Below are 6,970 nucleotides of genomic sequence, written 5' to 3'. Positions count from 1 at the left end.
TGCCTGATTTAAATATTATCGCTTCAGTTCCTCAGTATCAAGTTTGGACAAGATTGCTTTCTAGCCGTTCTCATGTACTGTGGGATGTTTTGATTTACACAAGTGGTTTCTGCACCATGAAAACAGGCACGTAACGATGTTTTGTGTACAAAGAGCTATGCAACCCTGAGCATGCAGGCCTGCACTTGCACTTTAGCAAATGCCGTCATCCCGACAAAATGAGAGTATTATTATTATTATTATTATTATTTTTTTTTTTACTGATCATTAACTGACAAACACATTAAGGTTTTAAAAGTTCATTGAAATATTTCTGAGTTAATCGCTTGGCTATTGTAATCAGACTAGGTTTTAAAAAAATCCTGTCTTCTTCTCCATTTCTTATATTTATAAACCTACTAAGGCTTTTACTTTGACACTAACACTTAAACTTAGTTTTCAGATCATATTTTTGATGCTGAAAGCTTCTATTTGTCTCTCAACAACAAACAGTTGAAACCAGAAGTTTACATACACCTAACAAAGACACATATGACTTTTTTCCCTCACTGTCTAAAGTAAGATAAGACCAAACGTCTCTTGCTTTAAGTTAGATGGAAATACATAACTTATTTCTATTTACTAAATGCCACAACAATGAGATATCAGAGCTTTTGTTAATTAATGTCTTCAAAATCAGAGATTTTGAAGACATTTCCTTTGTATTTGTTAGCAATGTCTTTGAGTTGTAAGACTTGGAGCAAATGTTTTGGATTTCCTTCCTGTAGCTTCTCACAATTGTTTGCTGGATTTGGAGCATATTCCTCCTAACAGAACGGGCATAACAGAGCCAGGTTGGTAGGTCTCCTCGCTGTCATGCACATTTTCTAAAACATTGACTTTCTTTCTTTCAAGCCCTTTGGCTGTATGTTTAGGGTAATTGGTGATTTGTCCCATTTGCATAGCTCTCTTATTTTTTATTCCTAGTTACTTGGTAGTTGCATATTGTCTTAATCTAATTTAGACTTCATGGCTCATTGATTAAAATGTTACAACTATTCATATTCCTAGGACAGTTTGCACAATAATGTGCCATATCATTTGTTACACTAATAAAAAGCTATTATTGTTATTATTATTTTGTTGTTGGTGGAGATGCCCAGCCCAGCAACATCTGTAAAAGATGCAAATGCACTTCCTTGCTGTTTTACAAAAAAAAAAAAAAAAAAAAAAAGAATCAGGTCTTCAGTGAATATTTATGTTACCTTCTTTACCTCCAGTTGCAGAGAAGGAAGAAGAAAGGAACACATCTATTGGTGACTGCTTGGAGAGTGGCTGTGTCTATCTGAATCTTTCTGACAACATCCTCATCCCAATCAACACCCAAGACAATACAAATTGTCTTGTATTGTCAATGTAGGCCCATCCAATCAGATGGGCCTACCTGATTGGAAATGCCTTTATAGTTTTATATATGCTTGGTGGACTGCGGTTGAAACTTGAACTGGATTTGTTTTTGATCATGTAACACTGATAAAACGGCGTTCTGTCAGAAAGCTCATTATCATCCCTAGTTGAGGTCTATTGAATACAGCACAAAGTTGCTTGCCCAATAACTCAAATCTTACACATTCACCCACTACTAGGATGCAGTAGAGTGCAGTAAAGGTGTGTAAAGAACAACATCTATTGGGAATCTATTGGTGTTTGACGATTTTTATTAAATTTCTTTCGTTTAAGATATTACACAGAAGGACCAATGATCACACGTTTCATCAATTTAGGCAGAAAAATGTCTACAGTTGCTCAAATGTTTAAGTACTGCTACAAGACAGGCTAGGGATGCATTTATGTTTAGCACCATTCATGAACAGAGAAACAAAGTGTAATAAAATTAAAACAACAGATTACCAAAAAAATGATATGGCAATGCGCCACTGATACAGTCACCGTTCAGGTACCTACTTGTTACAAACGTAAAAACACAAAGTATCATAAAGTATCTGGGGTGTCAGCTGGTTTATTTTGGTTCCTTGTAATGTGGGATTGCATGCATGTCTTCCACTGTGTTGTAAGAACGTGTCCTGGCATTTCCCCCGGCAAAAAACTGAATAGACAATAATTGTTCATATTAACTTTTTAACTTTTCATTAGATCATTATTTTAAGTGCAATAACATAAAAACAAACTGTATTAAGGAACAATAAGATGAAAGTTATGTTTACTTGTACATGCTTAACTTGGTCAGTTTCCATTCTGCAGCCAGGATATGACAAAACATTCTCTGGCGATTTGCGCTTCACGATTTATGTGTTTTGACACAGTTAAATTATTATTATGCTGTAAGAATATTTTTTAAGCTGAAAAGTACTTTTATTATCAAACTCACTGACCTATTCCCTCAACTAAAGAAGACAAATGAAAACTACCAAAAGCAAAACAATAAAAAGAACAGTGAATAAAGCCCATAACCAACAAAATGATGCAATGCTGTCACATGAACTGCGAGTGTAAAAATTATAGCTATTTTTTTAAGGAATTTAGAGTGAGGCCAAAATTTGCTTTCAACTAATTAAAATTAATTTGCACAAAAATATTTTATGAAATACTGACACAAAATATATAAAACATGTAACCCTAACCCCATAAGGAAAGAGGGAGAAAGTAAAGATAGTGAAAACAAATTGAGGACATCAAGTAGAATTAATTTGAAGACAGAAATTAAGACGGGAAGGACAAAACTTTTAAACAATGGATCAGGCACATTATAAGTAAGCACATATTTCGTTACAAAATAGAAGGACAAGTATCTGTTGGATCCTCAGTTCTAATGTAAACTTAAAACAATATACTAAACGAATGCTACAGATATGCACAACTTTAAACTATTTTGCTTGACATCATTACAATGACAAGTGAGATGTTTTCTTTGCCATGCTTCAAATGAGTATTACTTCAAAAATGTTCAGCTTGTACAAAAAATAATCACGTTTTGATTACTGAGTGTTGATTTGTGAAGAGGTGGTGAGCTCAGGCTAGCCCATCTAAGCACCATCAGCCCCAGTACCACTTGTTGAGGTTTTTGAAAGCCCTGTATTCTTTGTGTCGCTTCAAATAATCACAAGCATGGCACGTGCGCTCTGCCCAGGAATTGATTCTGTATACTTTGAAGTGCCGTCTCCATTTAAAGTACCCAAGGTACAGTTCTTGGTTCTTGTCCAGAAGAAGCAGGTAGTCAGCCAGCTCTTTGGGTGACTTAAAATCATCCACGTGGATAAAAGCGTCTCTTGGAACAAAGTTCTCGTAGTTTTCTCTGGTTGTGCCAAGAACCACCGGCACTGTGCCCATAGAGAGGGGGACGTAGAGTTTTTCAGTGATGTAGTCTTTGTGTGCTGAGTTCTCAAAGGACAAATAAAACTTACAACTAGACATAGTATTGAGATAATCATTTTGAGAGAGAGATTTCTGAAAGGCACGTCCATATGTTTGAATTTTAATATGCTTCTTCAACTCGTTGTAATATTTTGACCTCGCATGATTGGGACTCCAGTTGCTGACGATCCAGCAGACCAGTTTGTTTTTGCTTGGTGGTACAAAGTCCTCCACAGTATCTGCTGCTACAATAGACCCATAACACACATGGATGTCGGGATCTCGACGGTAATTGAGAGTCAGATTGAACAAGTTATTAATCCCGGATAGTCGGCCTGAATTTGATGGTGACTCCAAGTTCATCCAGACCAATTTCTGGAACGGAGGCCTCTGTGATTTCTGTAAGTTGGACAGGTTCCCGGCAATGTCTCTGTGATGGATGACGACCCCGTCCGATTTGTTGTAGAAGTTTTTGTCTGCTGTGATGAAGCAGCCCTGGATGTTGAAGGCAGAGCCACAGACGTTTGTTTCATAGGCTTTTCTAAAGGGCCACAACCAGACAAGATCTATGGTCATGTTTTTGTCAATGATCAGGTCTTTACTCTTTGCGCTAAAGACATCCTGGATGTACTTTGCTAAATGGGATGACTTTAAAGATCATTTATCCAGCTAATGGATGACTTATGATACATCAGAAAGGCAGTCACAAACATCCGAGGATAAAAATACTGAGTAGAACCGGTCTGAGGATTTTGTGAAAAGTTCCAGATGGCTTGCTCTGCCCTGATAGAGGCACAGAAACAAGAAAAACCATGATGAATGATTACATTTCAACATGAGTCAGATGACTTTACCTACAATGACTTTTTTTTTTATGTCTCTTAGGACAACTGTAAAACAGGTTCTCTGAATGTGCATCCTGCCAAGGAAAATAACCCTAATATTTTGGATTCATTTTGAACAGTGACGCTTCCTCGTTGACTTTTCTGTACAGACCTGTTGGTAGCATGCTGAGATCCATGCAAAGCCCCTTATGAATCAACGTAACACGAAACAAATATCCACACTTAGAGATGCTGCTTTGCTCCCAAAGACAATTATATATTTTTTCTTGATGAACCAGTGAGGTTTGGTCAATCATGAATTAGCAGGTCTTCCTCAGATTGGCTCCAACACTTGAGCATGCAACATAAACAAATGAGACGGACAAACTTTAAACACCACACGTCTAAAGATTGTATATAAAAAGTGAAGAGACATTTACATACTGCTTATTATAAACATTGATGTTATGTGTGATGTGTGTTTTTTTCTGAGCTCTTAAAACTGTAGTGTAACTTTTACAAAAAGTATTTATTATACAATTGTTAAACCTCACTGTCATAGTAGAGACAAATGGAGACAAATAATCAGTAATTGTAGGTCAGATTACAATTTACATATCTGACCATTTGGTGCAGACACACAGACATTTTCAACTTCAAGCACAGAACACAGCATGGAGGTAGCTCAATCAATCAATCAATCAATCAATCAATCAATCAATCAATCAATCAATCAATCAATCAATCAATCAATCAATCAATCAATCAATCAAAGAAAATTCCAATCAGATCCTCATCTCTGCCCTGGACTCATGCGTCTCGCTATCTGGGAGTTGACAGCATGTTGAAAAGATGCTTAGAGAACCACTGGTGCAGAAAGAGCACATGATGCAAGACTTCTCCCTGCTGAAGCGAGGGGCTTGAGGCATCCGGAAACTCCTTCTTCAAAGGGTCTTGCCAACTTTCGAGCACTTCATCTGGAGAAACGTTACTTGATTTTAAAACTTTGGCTGAAGTGGAGCTCGTCATTTCCTTCTTCTGTGTGGCAGGCAGCAGAGCACATGGACTCAGCCTCCAGAACAACAGGGAATGTTTTCCCATTAAAACATTCCCGTGTTGTAATGGGAATGTGGAGTTATCTGTTTGAGGCAAAAGTCCCAAACCTCATGACGACTGACTTTACAGCAATACCACTCGAAATTTGACTGTACCTTTTAGGGCCATGCAGGCCAGGAGGAAGTTGTGGGAAAAGCACAATGGTTATTCATTTAAGAGCAGCTGTTTCATGTTTTGTCAGAAACAGTCGCCCTCTTGATCACGCTCTTGCGCCCTCCCCTTTCTGCTTTTTTTTTTATTATTTTTTATTTTTTTATAAATGTTACATACAGCAGCTTTAAACCCAAGCCCAGATGTTTTAATGATCAAGTTAAACCCTAGACATTACAGTATATAAATAATCTATACTGTTTTGTAGATATTTTTCCTCTGGCATTGATACAAAAGATGTTGTTTAATCAAGTGAAAAAGGATCCACAACAACTGTTCAACAGGTTTAACTGGACTGACTTTACCGTGTATGTAGCTCATTAAAACCCTGTTCCACTTTATGTTTTTGTTAAACTTCGTAAATATGACTTTTGTAATTTACCAATCTATGATAGACACTAAATCCAAAGTGCATTTTTTTCACTTTTATTAAGGTAAGGTAATTTTATTTATATAGCACACTTTCAGCAACAAGGCAATTCAAAGTATGAGTATTAAGTAAACCCATATACCTGTTAATGTTTCAGCATTAACGATTTGACATTGTCAAGATAGTCAATCATTTTCCACAGAAACAAGTTATCCACAACCGACACACATAAATATTGATATCTTTTGCAGCTATGTATGACGGAGACGCCAACAGCATCAAGCTCAGAAAAAACATAACTATCTACTGCAGTTCTGCTGTGTTTTAGGAAATAAGAAAAGAAGACAAAAATCTTTTGTAGGATTCTGAAGCTGCGCCACTTTTTGTCTTACCTTTGATGGCAGTCAAGGAAGATCAAAGTAGCTCCTCAGAGAGTTGTCTGGACTTATGATAATGCACCAAACTTTTGAGGAACAGAAAGGACAATGCCATTTCTGTTTGATTTTTGCTAAACATCCTCCTCACCGTCCACGCCCAAGACTAGAAGGGTGGAGCTACCTGATGTGAATTTTTCTTCACATTTACATTGTGTTAACACCTTGAAACAGACAAGAGACAATTAAACGGTGCCTTAAATAATGCCACCTGTAAAGTCCTATAATTTTGGGGTGATTTTATTTTCTATACAGAAGAATATTTATTCATTTTATTTAAACAAAACACAGTAGAATTGTTTGCAAAGAAACTTGGCATCATATTGCACCTGGCATTACTACACCTGTTCTACTTTAATGCACAACAAAAAAGTAGTTGTTTTCTGTTTGTCTAGACGCTTCACCCAATGAAAAATATATTTGCAGCCTTTTCGCTGTTAAAGTAAACTTCAGCGTGTTTCCAGTGCGTTCTCATAAGACACCAGGTGTACATGTTTCTTTACAAATACTGGTCTTACTGCTCATTAAACATATCCGTTGAGTTGCACAAACCTGTAGCCAGTATGAAAGTAAACAGATTTGACTCCAGAACCTGTTTCTGTGACCCAGGAAGGAATTCAGATCTGGTGAAGAAGTAAGGTAATTCCTGCGGTTTATGGGATAACATACACGTTTAAAGAGAGTTATTAGACCTGTCTTCTTTTCTGTTTATCTTTCTGAAGACA

General features: G+C 36.8%; 1 protein-coding gene and 1 pseudogene across 1 annotated transcript in view; both read right to left on the bottom strand.

The window, feature by feature from the left end:
* Positions 1–6,287, bottom strand: part of LOC106937698 (alpha-(1,3)-fucosyltransferase 9-like) — a 10,702-nt gene extending 4,415 nt beyond the window's left edge. Inside the window, exon 1 of the mRNA XM_015019335.1 lies at positions 6,204–6,287. The gene's annotated coding sequence lies outside the window, so the exon portion shown is untranslated. The remainder of the gene's footprint in view (positions 1–6,203) is intronic.
* Positions 1,680–6,292, bottom strand: LOC106937697 (alpha-(1,3)-fucosyltransferase 9-like; annotated as a pseudogene).
* Positions 6,293–6,970: the final 678 nt, after the last annotated feature.

This window comes from Poecilia latipinna, unplaced genomic scaffold (assembly GCF_001443285.1).
Source record: "Poecilia latipinna isolate Pla-1442-1.1 unplaced genomic scaffold, P_latipinna-1.0 Scaffold2414, whole genome shotgun sequence".
NCBI lineage: Eukaryota > Metazoa > Chordata > Actinopteri > Cyprinodontiformes > Poeciliidae > Poecilia > Poecilia latipinna.
Note: the sequence above shows the minus strand (reverse complement) of the source record. Positions and strands in the feature narration are given on the sequence as shown.